Source organism: Apodemus sylvaticus, chromosome 16 (assembly GCF_947179515.1).
Source record: "Apodemus sylvaticus chromosome 16, mApoSyl1.1, whole genome shotgun sequence".
Classification (NCBI taxonomy): domain Eukaryota; kingdom Metazoa; phylum Chordata; class Mammalia; order Rodentia; family Muridae; genus Apodemus; species Apodemus sylvaticus.
The window spans coordinates 89,148,960-89,169,940 of record NC_067487.1 but is presented as its reverse complement, the minus strand read 5'-3'; the positions used below and the strand labels follow the sequence as shown (position 1 = coordinate 89,169,940).

At 46.9% G+C, this 20,981-nt stretch overlaps 1 pseudogene; it reads left to right on the top strand.

The window, feature by feature from the left end:
* Positions 1-841: 841 nt before the first annotated feature.
* Positions 842-19,758, top strand: LOC127666712 (serine/arginine repetitive matrix protein 4-like; annotated as a pseudogene).
* The last annotated feature ends 1,223 nt before the right edge of the window (positions 19,759-20,981 follow it).

Below are 20,981 nucleotides of genomic sequence, written 5' to 3'. Positions count from 1 at the left end.
TATAAAACCAATACTAAATACTTTATAAACAGGTCTCCCTACAGTGTATTAGAGAAACAGTGCATATTTCATGCTCCATAGTTAGGTAGCCACATATTCATCAGGCTAATAAATTATTTATTAGATACCCAGAAGTGCAATAAGAGTCAATAAACTAACTTCTGAATATTTGTATGCAACGATTTCAGTGGAAATTGTAACCTGGATGAGAAAACATTCTCACTAACAATGGCAGATGGAAGACCCTCTCTCAAGTATACCATTAGAAGGGAGCACATACGTTGAGAGAGAGAGAGAGAGAGAGAGAGAGAGAGAGAGAGAGAAGAAATTCCTGTCTAGAAGATAATTTTTGTTACTGAACTTTAAGCGATAGCCAACACCATACACATTTCTTTTGTTCGTATATACAGGCCTCTGATTCCCCCATCCTCAGGGAAATAATAATTGGTAGAAACATGTCTATCATACCTCAACTCAGATGACAGCTCCTACTAATGCTTTGCAGTTGTGATCTCAAAGAAACTATGCAATGCCTTGAGAGTGTATACAACAAGGTCTGTGATATACATGCAGTAAGGAATGCAGAAGTTATTAACCAAAGATTTAAAGGATCTTTAATTTATTTTTTTGGGTTGGTTTATGAAGTAGGTGAAGGAGATCTGTAAAGAATGCTGTAATTCATGTCAACCAAAGGAATGGGACTGTTCGACAAGTGGGAGGGGCCTGTGTACCCTGGCGTTCTTGCCCAATGAAAGCACTCATCTCTTCTTCCTGGTGATGAAAAGCATTAGTCTATGTAATGCTGTCAGGTCAAACACAAAAGCCATATGTGCATTACGTTATGGTCAGGGAGAGAGACTCTACAAACATCCCTGTGGGCTCGGGTTGTGGGGCTGAGCATGCGCAGAAGGTAAGGTCCCTTCTCCATCCATGCACCAGCCTAGAGAGACTTACTTACGTGCTCAACATCTTACCTCACAGAGAACCATAGCACATCAGGAAAATAAAACACTTCTAGATTGTAGTTGATAGCATGAGAAAGTTCCTGAAAGAGGGAAAAAATGGTCTAGATGCGCCCAGGGAGCAAGCCAAAAGATACCAGACAGCACTGAACTCCCAGGTACCGCCATTGAACTCTGCCAGCCTGGTTCCCTCCAAGATTGACTTCCTTTCTGATATGCTAGTAACCCCACCATTCACTTCAGGTTAAAAAAAATGCCTTGATCCTTTCCCTGAATCAAACCCCAGCCAGAAAGCTCAGATCCGGCTCCCCGTCATGGTGGTTTTCCTTTCCCGGTAGAGGTGATAGAGGTCGTGGAACCATTGGACATCAGAGGTGGGAAAGAAGTGACATCTGATCTACCAGGAGCTGAATGGGAACAGAGCCTGTATATTCTATTAAAAAGAGGTCTCGCTTCAGAAAATTCTACCTGGCCACCTGATTTTGAGGTCTCACCTTCAAGGCAAAACTAGCCAGGTGAATATGATGTGTTTAAGGCAGGGCTGCACTGTACCTATAGGATTTACTAAGGCTAGACTATTACCTTGCTCATCCGCAAAGCCTTCTGGGAGGAACAGTAAAGAAAGTCCTACCTCCTAGCCCCAGGACCTAGTATTTCAAACTGTTGGGGTTCTCGCTTTGATTATCAGTTCCAGGTATGCACATCTCCCCTGAAGGCAGAAATGGTTTCTTAGGAAAGCTCAGGTGGCCCTTCTCTAGCAGGTCTTCGAAATAAGGGATAAAGTTGGGGGAAAGTAAATTTCTATTTTTAAAATAGGAAAATACTACATAAGGCCCTGGGCCAGACAATAGGACATCTATACTAGTCAAGATGTCTAAATGCTCATAAATAAAGTAACAATGCCCTAATAAGTATGTTAGCAAATATGTCTTCAAGGTGATACGAAAGTCACCTTTGGATGCAGAGTCTCAGGGTCTCTCTGCACTAGAATGGCAGTGAGAGAGAATCTGATCCCAAGGTCACAGGCTTCCCATCTTGTCACTATCTAACCGTGTGACTGGCCCCAGAAGGGCACTTGGACACCTTAGCATTATCATGCAGATTCTGGCCCCAGATTGATCCACCTGAGGCACAGTAACTTCTGGGAAGACAGAACTGTGGAGGAGACATAACCTCAGAAGGAGGCTCGGGAGCCATTTAAACAGAGAATTCTGGAATCCCAGGAGCCCGAGAGAGGTTTCCAGGGAGTGCCCACACATTTCTCTCCTCATAGAGATATATTACTAGCAAAGTCAAGTCCAAGGATACATCTTGCCCATAGCAACTAAACGGCCAGGAGCCAAAAGCAAACCCACCGTGTCCTCTCAGCCACAGCCTAGCCTGAATGTTGAAGAAAAACATATTCTCGGCATAGAATTCCCTTCCCAAGGGCTCACTGCTCACAGCCTCCTAAAGCTTCGGTCTTCCTAGGCCAGGGCCCAAGCAGGACTCTGAGGCCTCTCTTCGGAGCGAGCGACCCCTAAATCCCCCATCACTATTGAGTTCCCTTCCGGTGTCCTCTAGAAATAACGGGCAGGTCTCTATAGTAGCTTCCGGAACCCAAGCAGCGAAGGTTTCCCCATCTAACCTGGGCAGGAAGGGAGTGGCGAGGTATAGCTATCCACTCGCTCAAAGCACTGAGTGCCCCAAAGCTGGAGGTGAGGGTGAAGGTTGACGTTGTGCAGGAAGGTGTGTGTTTTTTCTTGTCATTTACGACACTGAGGATGGACTCACATTGCCCGCTCTTTCCTTTCTCTTACACCTCTCCTACTAAAGGAGGAGTCCTTGCTTGGTGAGTGGATGTAATCCGCGAAGACACGAGAAACTTCATTAGAAGCCACTGAGGGTGCTTAGCTGCCTCCTACGAGGGAGAAGGACGCGCACAAATGCCTGTAGAGACTTTTCTTTTTTTTAATGGTTATTATTGTTATTATTTTTGGTTTGTTTGGTTCTTTGTCAGACCATAAGGACTTTACATTTATTTTGCCCCTCCCTCTTGACTCCTTTAGTTGGAAACTGCTGAACTGTCAGCTTGTGACCGTGACTTTTTTTTTAAAGAAAGAACGAGGGAAAGAAAGAGAAAGAAAGAAGAAAGAAAGAAAGAAAGAAAGAAAGAAAGAAAGAAAGAAAGAAAGAAAGAAAGAAAGAAAGAAAGAAAGAAAGAGACCTCATCTTTATTTCTTTGACCCATGTGACATTTCTTCAGGATTTTATTCAGCCAACTTTTAAGAGACAGACAGAGAGAGAGAGAGAGAGAGAGAGAGAGAGAGAGAGAGAGAGTGTTAGCTGAGGGTTCTGGTTAAAATATAAACCTTGGCCTTTTGCATTTTTTAATTTCCAAGCTATAATTTTTGAGGCCTGTAGCCCCTTCTTTTTCTTCCCCGTTCCCCTTTCTTTATTGTTTGAGGTTAAGGGTGTCTACAGCCCTCCCCTTTCTATTAATTTGTCTCTTTTGTTTGAGTTTAATGAAGACTACATTTTTGTATAATTTCCTTTTTTTCTTTCATTTACTCTGAATCGCATGCCGTTTCCCTGCATGACTCCTAAATCTTCCAGTTCTTCTAGCAGGGGGTTTAAAAAAAAATCAAAACAAAACAAAAAGATCTAGAGATCTCCTATTTCTGTGGAATTCTTTCAGGAATTTGTGCTTTTGTTTTTTGGCGTCTCTCCTCTCCCCTCTCTCTTTGCTTTCGATACAGTGACTCATGACTCATGATGGTTAACATTCTAGGTTACTGACACACAGCCCGGGAGCTCAGGAGTGTCCGACGGGTCTTTTTGCTTTCAGATCTCTGGGTCGGGGTCCACGGCTGACTTCTTTAGCAAATCGGCCAGCCCGCTCGCCGCCTCCCGAGGGCGCTCATAGGAGTACGACTCGGGCAAGGACATGTCCTCGCCGCCCTCCATGAAAACCAGCTCGGCTCTCGGGCCAGGAGAAAGGGAGTCCCGGTGGGGATCTGAGCAAGAGTCGGGACCCCCAACAGTGGCAACACCTCCGATTCAGGGAACTCCTTCACCACCTCCTCCCCACAGAACAAGGAGGCTCTCCTACCTGCAGGAGCAGTGAGTCAAGGTCAGTGTATTTGGGGTGGGCGGGTCTTAGCGGCAACATTTCGCTGTCTTAGTATGGTGCCCTTTTCTTTCCTTTATTTGCAGGAGACAGGACATTCTATTCATGTATGTGATATGTATATAGCACAAACGTGCACCTGTATACACACACACACACACACACACACACACACACTCACACAGGCGTGCCACTCCAGTTATATGAAATTTGAGACACTGTCAGTTAAAAACATACCATAATACTGACCAGAATAAATTAAAAACATATTCACACCAAAAAGACCTTGCATATATATATATGATTATAATAGTTATATTCATATTTCTAAAAGTTAGAGGCAACCAAGTCCTTTGTGAATAAGCTGTGGTATATCCAGGCTCTAGAATTTGTTTTAATTCTTTTTTAATAATTGATTTATTTTTATTTTATATGCATCAGTGTTTTTTGCCTACATGTATCTGGGAGAGGGTATCAGATCCCCTGGAACTGGAGTCACAGACAGTTGTGAACTGTTCTGTGAGTGCTGAGAATTGAACTCCAGTCCTCCAGAAGAGCAGTCAGTGCCCTCAACTACTAAACCATCTCTCCAACCCCTCGGACTCTGGAATATTATTTGGCTCTAAAAAAAAAAAGAAGAAGAAGAACATGTTAACATTGTATACAAAAGAAACATTTAAACATGGGTGCACGTGCATGCACACACGCACATATGCACGCACACACGCACACAGGCATGCAACTCCAGTTATGTGAAATTGTGGAAAATATTGAATTTTCATATGAAATATTGTTGTGCATGGTTGGGGGGTGGGAGATGACTGTTAGAACATGACATTTTTAGGGCCATGAAACTATAACACATGACATAGTCATGATGAGTTACCGTTCAGGGATTCACCCTAAGTCATAGGATGTATAACTCCAAGGGCCAGGGTGGGCTTTGGATGCTGATGTAAGATGCTGGCTCCTCAGTCCTAACACGTGGACCCCTTTGGGGAGGGATGTTGGGTACAGGGGATGAGCCCCTGGAAGCAAGGCTGAATTTTAACATGCTCCAACATAGTTTATTCACGACAACACACCTCCTGCCACTGTGAAGTTCGGGCCTTTTTGTTGGGTGCTGTGCTTGCTGCCTGTGTTTTTCCTTCAGAAAAAGCAGCTTCGTGTTTGTTCAGAAGCCAACGGCAGGGCCATCCCTTCTTCACCAACTGCTCTGTCACCCAAGCAATCACAGCAAATGGCACCTGGGGCAATAGTTCGATGATTAAAATGCTCGCCAAGCAAGCAGATGTAAATGCCAGGTGGGCTCGAAGGCCTGTCTTGTATCCTCAGGGGGCAGAGCCCAGGGTTCCCTGGGGCAAGCAGCCTAGTGAGCAGAGTCCTGTCAGCCAGCTCTGGAGTTAACCGAGAGACCCTGCCTCAGAGAAGAGGGGAGTATGGAGAATGATCCCTGGCATCAGTTAGCATACACGTGTGTGCACGCGCGCACACACATACATATCCATGCACACGTGTGCACCTATTACACACGTGTGCACATGTTGCACACATGCCCAGGCACATGAAGAGAGTCTGGAAAAAATAAGTGAATCATAGCGTTAAGGACTCCATGTGCTCTCACAGGAGTAATTGTGTAGTCCTCACCATCCGTTCAGTTGCCAATGCCTCAACTTCTTACCAGGCACACCCTTACGGCAGCACTGGGCTTGGTAAAAATGGCAGGCCCCTGTCCCAGGTTTATAATTTACTAGGCAGATACCCATGTGGGGAAAGTCTGCTAGCATACTCTACCCAGAGAAGCACTGGGGCTCTCCTTCAGCTGGGGCTCCAAGTCCACCTTTGTTCTAAGTGATTCAAGTCTTCTAAATGTTGGCCACATGCTACTCAAGCGGTAATAGCAATAACAATGATATTAGTATTGATTAATTTAAAAGCCATTGATTAGTCTGGGTTTCTATTCCTGTACAAACATCATGACCATGAAACAAGTAGGGGAGCAAAGGATTTATTCAACTTACACTTCCACATTGCTGTTCATCACCAAAGGAAGTCAGGACTAGAACTCAAGCAGGTCAGGCAACAGGAGCTGGTGCAGAGACCATGGAGGGATGTTCCTTACTGGCTTGCTTCCCCTGGCTTGCTCAGCTTAGTTTGTTACAGAACCCAAGACTACCAGCCCAGGGATGGCACCACCCACAAGGGGCCCTCCCCCCCCTTGATCACTAATTGAGAAAATGCCTTACAGCTAGATCTCATGGAGGCGCTTCCCCAACTGAAGTTCCTTTCTATGTGATAACTCTAGCCTGTGTCAAGTTGGCACACAAAACCAGCCAGTACAGCCATTAACATTTATTGAGCTGGATAACATGCTAGACACTGTTAAAAATGCTTCCCATGAACAGCCTTCCTCAGGTCCTGTTAGTGTCTCCACAACTTTATGTCTATATCACTATTAAAACCTTTCTGTGAAATGGTAGTGAAATTGAGGCACAGACCCGCAGACTTAAATTTAGTTAATAAGCAACAGTAGCGGCATTCAAATGCAGACCCCTCTCTTTAAAACTAGATTCCAAGTCCAAGAGATATATAGCCGTTACCTGCTTAATTTTGATATACATGGACAGCCCAATTAAATAATTTAGAAGCAGCCTTTCACGGCGGAATGTAAATGATGGTGAAATTATGGGTATTTATGCCCTGCCAGCTCTGGACAAAGGGCTCAATAAATATGGGCTAAGTGGAAGAGATATGAGCCGGAAACCAAGGGCAGCACAGACACAGAGGCAAAGGGATTGGAGTGGTGACGGGCGTGTGGCTGTGCCGCCAGACAGATCCAAGTTTGGAACTGTGAGTGACCTTGAGCAAGTCACCAGTCCTTCGGAGCCACCTCAGTAAATCAGCCATAAAAGGAGGGACAGCTCTGTAGCTCTTGGGAGGATTAAACAAAATGATGATTGTGACGAATCCAAGACATAGAGGATGACTTTAAGGTGACACTTGACAAGCTGTGTGTGGAGGGTATCACAGAGGGGCACACGTCCTTCTCCAAAGAGCTCAATATCCAGAGCAAAAGGCACGTGGAATTATATGACTGACCAGAGGAGTCGTATAGAAATGGGACGAGGTCTAGGCAGGAGTAACCATGGCAACACAAAGGGCACCCTCAACCCAGACTGGCAGTAGAGAGAATGTCCTAAAAGGCTTTTCAGAGAAGACAGGGTCAGGTCAAACCAGAATCACGTGTAGAGGAATGGCTAGGTGACAAGGACAGTGACAACACTGTCCTAAGGTCTGGAGATAAAGGGCAGAAGAGGACATTTTGCTTAGGAGGGAACAGTCTGTTGGGTCAAGAGCCAAGACAAGAGGTGAACAGAGGTCGTCACGAATCTAGAAAGCTCTATCAATGCAATCTGAAGTTGACTCTTGTGCATCTTGAAATGAACATGCCCGAGTAAGGACCTTGGAAGGAGTCCAGTAAATCCCGAGACAAGAGAGACTGTAAGGCAAAGCCCCCTACCCCTTGTCTGATTATGAACAAGCCTCTATCTGTTTGGGGGGGGGCGGGCTCTCAATCTCTCCATTTGCAAAACGGGCTACGTCAAAGTTGCCCAAACTTAAGCTAATCACGGGCCACTTTCTTGATTAAAAAAAAACAACTATATTCACACTGGTTCCTTTATTGTAATCACATCATGTCTTTTCTGTATTGAAATGTGTATCACTTTCTGAAACACAAAAGCTCCTAAATAGAAAGCACCTCTGATGATATGATTAACTCACTAACTCTGTCTTTAACTCTGGTCAGTTACAGTTCCCTTCTCGAGGCCCTGACCCCAAGGCCTGTTCCTTTATCTTGGGGAGATTACAAAGTGTTAGAGAGGTGCTAAAAACCCAGGAGCACCCAGCCAGGGCTTTCTCATTCATGCAAGCAGAAGGACTGGACAAGGGCAAGGGAGTGGGGGATCTCTCACCGCACATTTGATGTCACTTAATTAACACTGTGCCCAGGAAGGCTGCCTGGGATGCTCTGAATCATCCCCAGGTCATGATATGTCTCCCTTACCTGGGGGAGACAGAACTGTACTAAACATCCGTCTACCTGTGAGGGCTTCTCTACCTCTGCTCTTCTAACTTCAGACACCTGGCAGGCCATCAGTCACTGAAAGGAGGGAAGGTGGAAAGAGGAACAGAGGAAACTGTGGCCTGGGCAGATGTGGGGGAGGGAGCATTAGGTCGGAGTAAGGCAGAGTAAGCAGGGTGATGACAGCTGTGTTTCTTCCTGCAGAGGACTTCAGTCTCCATGTCTCCAGTGTGCAGAGGTGAAGTCTAGTTTGGTCCCATCCACAGCCCGGAGCTCCCCTATCAAAGAGTGCTCTCGTAGCTCCTCCTACACCAGCACTCGATCCTCCAGTCCCTCATCCAGGTCCCCAAACCCCAGAGCCTCCCCCCCAGTTACACTCGGAGCACGGAGCAGGTCCACCTCCTCCGGAAAAAAGGTGGGTGTGTCTTTGACATTTGATCCACTGTATCTTCTTCTTCAGCAGGGAGTTTTGGTAACTAGAGATGCCCAACCCTGACACACAGACACACAGACACACAGACACACACACACACACACACACACCATGGACTTGACTTTGAATACCTGCTCCAGCCATTACTACTGACAGCCTTGGTTAAGCCAAGGTCTCTGAGATCCTGCTTCCTTCTGTGGCAATAAAAAGAATAAGAATGCTTGGCTCAGCCCATGGCTCCTCCCAGGGGCAGAAGCCCTTAGAACACAAGGAACTTTCCTTGTTATTGTTTCCCTTGGCATGAGGAGGAGTTAAGCATCAATTAACTCGTGCTGTGTGAAAAAGTAACCAACACCATCCTTCAAATAAAAATGTGTTTACTTAGTTGCTGTAACTCTGTGGATTAGTGATTTGTGCTGGGCTCAGCAGGCTGGCTCAGTTGTCAGCCCCTCCCCTCGTGTGTTTTTTGACCAGATGGTGGGTTGGCTGGGGGGCTGGGGATTGAAAGTCATCCAGTGATTAGTTGTCTCTGCACTCTGTTGTCTCTTATCAACCAGCAAGTCTATCTGCTTGTACACATGGTAGTGACAAGGGAGAGAGAGAGAGAGAGAGAGAGAGAGAGAGAGAGAGAGAGAGAGAGAGAGAGAACTACAGCTGGTTTTATATTCTCACCCCCCAATTTCAACAGTCATTGGTATTGCTTGGTTACCTTATATGGAATAACTATGTCATAGAACAGTCAGACACAACATCTCAGGAACTGGAACACCCCATCAAATACAACCCTCATGCCTCCTTGGTCCCAACTTCCCTCTTCAAACAGAAACCCCCAGACAGCAAGCTGGCTGTTCCTCTTCGACAACTATATAATCACAATGCAGTTGCTTCCTTGGTTATTTCAAAACCAGCACTTGCATTTTTTTTTTCTGTAAGATTCCTCAATGTGTGTGTGCAAAGAGCAAACCTGCAGGACACTTTTCCAGGAGGTGGGGGCACCACCATACTTGATAGGAATGAGTCGTTCCTTCCTCCGTAATATTTCCTAAGAGTGGGACGTCAGTTGTGAGAGAGGTAGAGCTTGGACCACAGAATGAGTAGCTGAGATGCATCATGAAGAATTGCTCTTTCTCTCCTGTCCGCAGGAGATATAGTCCTTATTCTCAATGGACCGACAGACACCTATAGCCAACTCCTGCATCAGTGCCAACCCCCATAATGGCATTACCCATCTCCTTTTGTAACTAAGTACCTATCTTGCACTATGATGGGAATGTGTTCAATTCAAGGTTATCATAGCCAAATTAACCTGAGTTCTGCTCTCATTCAGTTGCCTGGAGACCTCAGTTCTTACCACGGTCTCAGTACCCTCTGCATCCAATTGTTTTCCTGAATGGGGGATGCTTATCCTCTTTTCTTAGGGCAAGCATGTCCCTGCATCTTTCTGACATGTAGGAGTAATTAGCATCTCTGCTCATTTTTGTGAACCATTAGTAAGTAGCTATTGCTGGCACACAAATAATGCAGTGATGGTAGATCTGACCACAAGAAGGCTACTTAGTAACAGGCAAGTAGTCCACACACTGTGGATACTCTGCACAAGGAAACAATCTATTTCCTAACCATATACCTCAGAATGATCTGAAATGTAAAACTTGTGAATTACATGTTTCTAGAATTTTCCACTTCTTTATTTTTTTTCCAAACCATTCATGAAGCCACAGAAGAAGCAAGGCTGTGGACAAGAGAGGAGGGGCTAATGTAATTTGCCCAAGGCAAATCATTTTGCAGCCAGAAACTCTTGGATTCATGTGTCGACTAGCTGTGTGACCCTGATCAAATTACATCACCTCTCCCTGCCTTTGTTTCTCCATCCATAATATGAAGTTAATAATAAGTGAGATGCATGCATGAGTTCATTAATAATAAGTGAGTTCAATGCCTGGCATGCACATAATAAAATGTATAACAGTCATAATATTTCCAATGTATTGGCTAATTAGATAGGTAGATAGATAGATAGATAGATAGATAGAGACAGACAGACAGACAGACAGACAGACAGACAGACAGAGAACTGATTTATTCTAATTTAGATTTACAACCAACTTTGTAGGGTTGATACTATTACTCCATTTTGCAGATGAGAAAACAGAAGCCTAGAGTAGTGGAATTACCTACCCAAGATTATACAGACAAAAAGTGGCCAGGACAATAAGGGTTCACTAAATAACAGGGTATTGTCCATATTATTATCAATCACTCAAAAAGGAGGAGATTTCATCTTCTGGTAAAGGGACAGATTCCTTTATGAGACTTGCGCAAAGACAAAGAGCGCCACCTGGGGACCGGGTACACAGAGCCTTAGCCGCTGTCCCAGCCCTAACAGGCTGCAGGCTCCTCAGGGGCTCTTCTGTCTTCCCCAGGTCCTACTCCCGCTCCCCCAGCTATTCGTCCAAGTCTGGCAAGCGGAGCCCACCTGGCAGAAGCTCCAGGTCTAGTCGAAGTCCCAGCTACTCCCGATACAGCCCCAGCAGGTATCACCCCACCCCACCCCCAGGGCGGATCCCGCCCCTCCCCTTCCTGAGCCTTCTCCTTTGACCTTGCCTTTCTGTACCAATATCCCAAGCCCTGTCCAAGCCCTAACCCTGCAAAAGTAGGGACAGGAATTCTTGCAATCCTTTTTGTCCAATCAAGAGTGGCAACAAGGCCTCAATGCGCCCCTTATTCTACTATCCTTTCGCATCCGGGTGCTCGATTTCCTTGCTTGACTTGCTGCAATCTCTTGCCCCCATGTTCACAGCCCCGACTCTTGCCCACCCCAGGGCCTTCTGATATGTTCCTCCTCACCCACTAATATTTGTGCCTCTGCTAAGGGGCACACGCACACGCGCGCATGTGCGCGTGTGCATCCACAGAGGCCACTACTCTGGCTCATGCCCAGCTCACCCCATACCTGCTTCCCATGGTGCCCACGGAAGCAGATTCTTCCCAGAGTGGGTCATCTTCCCTTTCCTGTCTTGTTTGGGGCCCCTGACAAAGCCTAGCCTCAGTGAACACAGCTAAGCGTCTCACACAGCGTGTACCTGTAGAAAAGCCACTCCAGCCCTAGTTACCTAGCAACATCTCCTCCCCCTTCCCTCCCCGCGCCTGCTGTTGTACCCCTTCAGGGAAGGAGACCCAAAGTATGGTGAGAAGGAACCACAGCCCCGAGAACGGGCATGCAGGAGGCGACGGTCCTACTTGCCCATGAGGAAGCGCCGAAGAGACTCCCCAAGCCACCTGGAGGCCAGGAGGATAACCAGGTGAGACCCAAGAGCGGGCATTACCTGCTTCCAGACTTCTCCCCACTGTCACATACATATGGACGATGGCCCGACTAAGTCTTCTTTTGCCTCCCTGAAACTGGACTTAAGGACTCGCGGGGTCCAGAATGCCTCTTCCAACCCCTAAAATGATGATATTTGGTTCAAAGCCTTCCCTAGTATGGAATCTTATCAAGCTAGGCTAGCAATGAGGCAGGGACCCGGATAGCATGTGGACCGAGCTTGTCCTGGAGACTGGAGGGAAGACAATGGGCCAAAATGAGGAATAGTACATAGCTAGGGGGTGTTTGTTCCCACAGGGCAGGGCATTTGCCTGGTAGTACAACCTGGCCTTGTCCTATACCCTAGAATACTCAGATGCCAGGTTAAAATTAAACTATTTGTGATCACACCTTTAACTAAGTTCAGAGAATGCACATAATATTCCTGAGATTTCCAAGGTTGCTTAAATGGTGCTGTGGCGAGTAAAATTTTGAGTTAAGACCTGGTTCTGGGGTGGGGTGGCTAGAGACTTTTCCTCTCCTTAGGCTGATTCTTGCCCACAAAACAAGATATCAATCCCAAGAGTGTCATGTGGAGGAGATGAAAGGGAAGAGGTGACCTTGCTTTGTAAATTTAAACTTGGGACACACTGTGTTCTAACATTATTGACTCAGTGGTCGGAAGCGGTGGAAGTGTGACCTGTGACAGCTAAGGTCTCTGAGGAGAAGTGCAGTTGGCAGAGAGCGGGCAAAGGCTGTGAGAGAAATTGAATTTCTCAGGCTTTGAAAGCTGGATTGGCTGGATGTTGCCCCCTCCCCCCAGATAGGGATATCTTTCTAGACATCTCCACTCACCCCAGAGACCAGCAGGTATCATGGAAGCACACTGTATCCTTCCTGGAGAGGACCAGGAGGCAGGATAAAAACAGGGGGCCCAGAGTGACAGATGGAGTTGCCTGCTCAGCCTACAGTGCTCTCTTCCCAACATCTGGGCATCCATTGGCATCTTGGAGGCTGGTCACCAATGCCGCTGGCTAACTGATCAAGGATGTAGTTCATTTTCTTAAAAATCAGTGTGTTCTTTTTCACAGACCTCCTGCCCCTTATACACACACACACACACACACACCATGCACTTGTTTTGAAAAAGAAATGATATACTACAGTAAGTGGAAAACCAGCCTCTCCTGCCTAGAAACAGAACCTACTAGGAATAGAAGTTTCTAGTAAAAGTAAAAATAGCAAAGCAAAAACTTCAATTAAAGTGGAAAGGCAGACACTGTTGCTAGCTGGGAACTCTGAGCCCCAAACCTGATTTGATTTGTTGATTTTTTTTTTCTTAAGTGACATTATCCCTTTTTCCAGCTTCAGCAGGATTTTTTTTGGTTTTGTTTTGGTTGGGGGGGTTGTTTTGTTTTGGTTTGGTTTGGTTTGTTTTGGTTTGTTTTGGTTTGGTTTTTGGTTTTTCGAGACAGGGTTTCTCTGTGTAGCCCTGGCTGTCCTGGAACTCACTCTGTAGACAAGGCTAACCTTGAAATCAGAAATCCACCTGCCTCTGCCTCCCAAGTGCTGGGAATAAAGGCATGCCACCACTGCTCAGCAGGATACAGCAGGAAATAGCTAGGCCTTTACTAGTCTCAGAACTACAGGGGTGGGGTGATGGCTTTTGTTTGTTTTGTTGGGGTTTTTCTGGTTTGCTTTTTCTCACTAAGAGACTGGGGGATAGAAGGATATTGTTTTCCCTGAAACCGCACTGGGGCTCCCTGAGCCTCATTGAACCTCACACTTCCTATCTCTGATCTCTCTCCAGTGCCCGCAAACGCCCCATCCCCTACTACCGACCCAGCCCCTCCTCCTTCAGCAGCCTCAGCAGCGCCTCCTCCTGGTACAGCAGCAGCAGCAGCACCAGCAGCAGCCGCCGCTCTGCCTGCCGCAGTTACTCCCGGAGCTTGAGTCCCAGTCGGAGCCACAGCAGACCCTGAGCAGGATGCGGACCAGCCGCAGTTCCAGCTCCCGCAGTCTCAGCCTGGGCTCCAGGAGCCGCAGTCGGAACCGGAGCCTGAGCTACAGCTCGGCAGAAAGCTATGTACTCTGCAGTCTCCTTTACTACCTGCCCTTCAGACCATCTCCCGGGAGACAGATACTAAATGTTCCTGGCTCCTGGCCTCCATGATTTCCTGGGATGGTGGCATGGGATACAGGGACTTCTATTCCTTTGCCAAGCTGCTAGGAGCCTCTCTACCAGCACCATCTTGAGGCTCACCGGGGCGGATGGAGAGGGCCACCTGTGGAAAGCTATGATCTATTATTCAAAAGTTTGGGCCTGCCCAAGACATGTGACGACAGACGACTCTGTTCCAGTCACCCACTGCTTACAGGATATCTCCTAGAGGCCAGGGTTAATCCGTCCCTCGATCTATTTATTTTTATTTACTTATTATTTATATGATGAGCTCTCTTCCCTCACCGTTAGCAGTATTTAATTATTTATTTATGTATTTATTCAGAGAGATTGTGTACCTTGATACGTGGTCATTCGTGTATTTGGTGGGATCTTCTAAATTATTTGTGTACCTTTAAAAAAAAAAATCCTGTTGCTATGGCTGCAGTGGGTGGGGCCAGAGGCATCTTGGTCTTTTTCATGAATGCTCTAAGCCCTGAATATCCTGGGACTGACCCGGAAGTGTGCTAGTCCCAAGGCTAGCTTGATGCCAGTGAGGTTTGGACCTGGGCCTCCACCCCATATACACCCGCTGCACCATTGCTATCACAGAGGTGTCAGAAAGATGAAGTCAGCCACAGAGCTCCTGGTTTTCTGTTCAGGGTTGGAGCCTAACATTAGCATGTAAAGCTACACAAATTTAAAAGAGCTGCGAAGAATTCCCTGAATGACTGATTAGTGTCAGAAGTGCCATGTCTTGGCCAGAGACACTCCCTGTGCTTGGGGAACTATGTGGGTACTAGCATGGCTCTTGGAGACAAAGTATCATTCTGATGATGTTTGACTGATGCTCGCACATCCACTGGGAGATAATGGTAGGGAAGGGCTAACCCAGGGAAAACATCGTGCTCATCTCCATATTACTGGAAGGGATCTATTCCTTCCTATGAGCAGAGCTGGTTGGTCTCGTGTAAATTACCCCTACCTGGTTCTCCTTCACTCCTAGCTTTTGTGATCAGAAAGCTGTCCTGCTTTGTCCGAAGTTGACAAATACTGTTCTGATAAGAGGGCAGGGGACCATCCTTGGGGTGGGGGTCCGGGGACCCACAACCCCAAATCAAACCTCCTTTTGCTATGATCAGCAGCTGTTCCATTAGGGACAGCACCAAGCTACTTCTGAAACTTGACAATAAAAGGTAGTCAGCTTTTCTTTTTGCTTTGTGTTTCTTTGCATTGCTATAGAAACTTATCCGATGCGTTCTCGAACTGCAGCAAACACTAGGCCTCTTTGGCAATAGACTCTTGCACAGCTAAACCTGAAATGAGTAATACCAACCATATTCAATAGAGTCACATCACCTAACAGAAAGGGGGCTGGGGAGGTAGCTTAGACACTGAAGAGCCACACCCAAGGTTGTCCTCTGGGTTGTTTGTGTGCGTGGATGTGTGTGTGCGTGTGTGTGTGTGTGTGTGTGTGCGCGCGCGCGCGTGTGTGTGTGCGTGCGCCCCGCGCGTGTGTGCATGTGTATGCGTGTATACCTGTGCATATGTGTATGCATACTTTCTCACACATAAACATACTCTCCTGCACTGACACACACACACTCACAGGTACACTCACACACACACACACACACTCAACAACAGTCTCATACTCACACCCATACCCACTCCTGTACTCTACACACACACACACACACACACACACACACACACACACACACACACGCACACACGCACGCGTGCACACATACACTTATACATACCCTCACACACATACACTCACACACTCTCCCACATACTCTCACCATACACATACATGCACACTCACACACACACCCATATACAATCTTGCACACTCCTTACACATACTCATGCACACTCACATGCACACTCACAGACTCTCATACATACTCATACTTATACACACACACACACACACACACACACACACACACACCTGAAATAAACAGACTAGAAGAGGATAATGGGATGGAAATGGTACACACACAGAGGGAGTGAGAGAGAGAGTTTGTTTTGCCTCGACCTCTCTCCCTCAACTCCTATTTCTACATTAAGGAATCTTTTATTTATTTATTTATTTATTTAGGTTTTTTGGATTTTTTTTTTTTTCCGAGACAGGGTTTCTCAGTGTAGCCCTGGCTGTTCTGGAACTCACTCTGTAGATCAGGCTGGCCTTGAACTCAGAATTCCACCTGGCTCTGCCTCCAAGAGCGCTGGGATTACAGCCATGCGCCACCACCGCCCGGCTACATTAAGGTATCTTAACCAAAGAGAATCCATGACTCCCGCACTTAACTGTACAGAGTCTCTCCACCATTTGACGCTCTCCACAGAGGTACTGTGTGAAGGTATCTGCTTAGTGGCTACGCATTCCTCACCCACTTTCTGAAAGAGCTTAACTTAGAGGAAATTTAGGGTGGTTGGACAACATTTCCCCTCTCTTAGGAAAGTGAAGATTTCTCCAGTGCCCCTCCCCTCCCAGTATCCCTTTCTCCTTCATCCATGATAATACAGGCCCTTCATTTTAACTAGACTTATAGTCACTGAGAAAGAAAACAACGATGCCTTCTCTAGGCTGGTTCTGCCCCAGGTGACTACTTTTAGCCAATCAGTGAAGGGCAGAATCTTCACACGGGTTTCTAGAGAGTGCCTCTCTAGAGTGTTTGTCTCTCATTGTCCTGTTCATCTTTCTTCAGGCAGAGATGCGGATGTGACTCAAGTGGCTCCCTGGTTCGTGAGGTGATGATGAGGGATGGGGACAGAGTCAGTTCACGTGTGACAGGTGCCGAAAAGGTCTCGTTTTCATGGGGTTTTGTGGGCATCGGACTAGCACTGGATAGACATCCCTGGACTTCGGGCAGTGGCAAGAAATCAGCTGTCCTCCAGTTTTCATGGGTGACCCTTTGCGTGATCGTTGTTCATAGACAAAGCTAATTATCATTCATCCAGGGTGAGCCTAGGGCTGCCATGCCAACAGAGCCATCTTCCTGGTATTCCTCTCCTCTCTCCGCATTATCCCAGGCTCTTTGTGCCCTGTCCCAAGCACAGACTCGGAGAGCTTCCTCAGGCTGCACGCGCCCAAGAACTGCAACTCCCAGTCCCAAAAAAGAAATTCCCAAAGCTGTTGCCCGGTGTCATAGTCACCAACTGGTCAGTCCAGCTCCTATTCTACCACAGTGGCTTCTGGGAGAAGCGGCCCTATGGTTATAGACCTCCTAGGTCTCTGTTTCCCAAGGAGCTCGCTTTCCGCTTAAGGGACAAACAGTATGCATCATAAATGTCCTAGACTGAGAGAAATGGACACCAGAATACCAGACAAAACCTTCTCGATGAGACCACTGAAAGCTTTGCCCATTTAAGGGTCATTCATATTGCGAATGATCTTGTGAATAGAGCTATTCCCACACATGCAAAGAGAGCATCGCAAGGACTGCCTGTCAGAATCAGCTAGGTTAGGCTGCCGTCTAGGTTTGTGTCTCCTTCATATCCCTTTTTGAGAGCCGGGACTATAACATTGATAATCATAGCAGACAGCTCAGGACCCTGCCTGCAGATTAAATGCTTTGAAAGGCATTGACGTTTCGATGAGTTTTGAGGCCCTTGGATATGAACTGTTCCCACAGGCTCATGCCTCGGGACGCACAGCTGGTAGGGTGTTTGGGGAGGTTATGGAGCCTTTAGGGGCTCTGCTGGAGGAAGCACGTTCCCAAGGGGGCGGGACTTGAGTGTTATGGGTGGAGTCACTTCCTGCTGAGCTCTCTGAACTTGCTGGTGTGTGCTTTATAGCACGCAGCTGCCACTAGTTTCCATTGTCTTAGCCAGAGCCACTCCAACCACCTTAGAGGATGGCATCCCTGAACCGTGAACCAAATCCTAGCTCTGTTCCTTTGCTTTGCCTCTGCTAGGAAATGGGCGAAGCGACGAGAAACCAGCGACCACAGACGGAGAAAACTGGAAATGCCCGACAAACACGCCCAAGGACAACCACAACACGTTTTCTTCAGCACTGTGTACCAGGTCTTGGTGACACAGCCATGAACGATTGGATTAAAGTCCCCTCTCTCCTCCCTCCTACCACACCCATGCCAAAGGAGGGAGAGAGATAAACAGAATTAGAAGTGAGAAATAAAGATCAGTTAGTGTCAAGTACAGGAGAGAGACAGTTGCCGCCAACGGTTAGGGAGGCTCCCCAGAGCAGATGAAGTGTAAAGGTCCGAATGAGTCGGGAGGCCCCGGGGGACACTGTTCCTGTCAATGGGAACAGATGCTGCAAAGGTCTCAGGCGAGAGCATTCTTGACTCTTCTGTCTGAGAGGCAGGAGGCCTCTGTGGCTAAAGAGCTAAGATAGTAGGAAACTTGGCAGCAGAGAATCAAACAAGGTTGCTAACTGAGAGCTTGCTTGTCGCCTGCACAAAGCTTTACGGCACTGGCAGCCATTTTAATTAGCAGTTTGGTTGCTTCTGGAGACTCAGGAGAGCCAGGGTTTCTCCCTTCCCCCATCTCCATTTCTACCCTTTAGGCTAGATGTTTGCACATAAGCATACAGAGGAGAAAGGAATGATTGAGAAACAGAATAGACCACGCCCCCTCACCAGAGCAGGCCACGCCCCCTCCTCAACAGAGCAGACCACGCCCCCTCCTCACCAGAAGGCCACACCCCTTCTTCCCTTTCTAGTGGGTTCTCCTTATTTGTAGCTCACCACTCTCCCAGTAGCGAGGTTTAAAATCCAAGTCCTTTGTATGATGGCTCTTTCTCAACCCTGGGATCCTTCCAGTGACTCTATCCACATCCGGTTCCTTTATCTGCAGCTCAGCCTGCTACCAGAACCACTGCAAACTCCCTCTGCTGGCTTCCTGGGAGTGGGACTCCCATAATACATACTCCCCAGTGTGTCAGTGATGGGGCTGCGGTCTCCTTCGTTTCCAAACATTTTCTGGCTCTTAAGCCAACTCAGGACAAAGTCAAATCGAGTTCCTGATTGGTTCCTCTGTAGGTCCATCAGGTCCATCGACCACGGTCCTCTTAACCATCTCCATGTTGCCAATGCCAGGTACTGTATTAGTCAGATTTTCATCACTATGACAAAAAGCCTGAGACAACCTGTTAAGAAGAAAGGTTTCTGAGGCTTCAGCCCACTATTTGCCTTTGGGCCTGTGGCGTGGCAGCAAACTTGAGGTAGGGAAAACCGCTCACCTCAGTTTCTAAGAAGCAGAAATAGGCCAGAAAGGGTAGGGTCTCAATATCCCCGCCAAGGCCATTCTCGAAATGATGATGGGGTGGGCAAGCGTAATGACCTCACTGTGCAGACCAAAGAGATCCAGGCTTGACGTTCACATAGACTGGGATTGAGAATCCACCAAATTAGTTTTCTCATCTGTAAAATGGGGGTTGCTCGGAAACCTTCCCTTCCATTCTACCCATTATGGATATTTCCGAGTGCTATGACTTGTTCATGCTATGCAGGGTGGGGCAAACCAAACCCAGAGAGCATCCGCTGCTCACACAGTCTCTGCTGTGCCCCGGCATGTTACCATCAAGAACCCAGATGGAAGGGACACCCAAGCATGGTGCTTATGTGCCTGAGGTGCGGCAGGCTGCAGATTCTATTAGTGTCGTCTTTAAGGCTTCTGGGAAAGTGAAGAGAGGGACACAGGTCGCCCTGGACCTGGAGTGTCAGTGAAGGTGGAGCGCCCCAGGAGCCCCCACCCCAACCCCCGCTTCCCCAGAGAGTCCTGAGCCCCAGGGCTGTGCTGGAGCAAGAGGGAAAATGCTCACTGGAAACCTGGCCTTTGAGAGACTTTCCCACAGTCTTTGATGATAGTGCTGGGATTAAGGAATGGGAAGATGTCAGACAATTACCTTATTAATGCCGGTGTGACTACAGCCCCTGCTTCTGCCTCCTGGGGCTGGGGGCTGGGGGGTGGGGATTGGAGGGTGGGGGGTGGGGGTGGGGAGTGGGGGTGGGGTCCAGATCTGGAATGCAGGATGATGTCACCTTCTCCCTCAACTGTCTCTTTGGAAGATTAATTGTGGTATTTCCCGTGTGAAAGTTTTAAGTAGCTGGCAGGCAGGTGAAACAATGTTTGCTCTGGGTCCTGGGATCTAGCATCCTAATGCACACACTCACATGTGTACACACACATTTATACACTCCACACATATGTACATGCACATACATTCAGACACTTACATTTACACAGTCACACACATATATATATACACATAAAAATACACTCATACATACATACTCACACAAAAACACACTCATATACACACTCACACATGTACACACATTTAACACACATTTATATACATTTATATACACATACATTTATATAAACATACACAGTCACACACATGTATATGTACATAAAGACACACTCACATACACACATACACACTCACAAAAATAAACATTTATATACTCACACATGTATATGAACATATAAAAACACTCATATACACATACACACACATAAACTCACATTCATATACACACATGTTCACGTTTCTACATTCACACACACACACACACATTTATATACACTCACACACATAAATACACTCACACACATATACACACAAAACACACACTCATAGGCACACACATACACACATTTATACACTTACACATATATACACTCATACACACACTCACACATTCATACACATGTGCACACACATACACACACTCACAATTCATACACATGTGCACACATTTACACACACACACATCCAGAGTTTCTCCTTTTCTGGAAGAACCAGCCCAGGCTTCCTCCCTCTCCAAAGCCTCTCTGAGTCTGACCCCATGTTTTTGGCTGGTCAGTGATGGCCTAAGGTGTCTACTGACCGCTTTTTCCCACAAGTCATCTTACATTTCAGTCAGCAGGCTTAGCAGCTTCT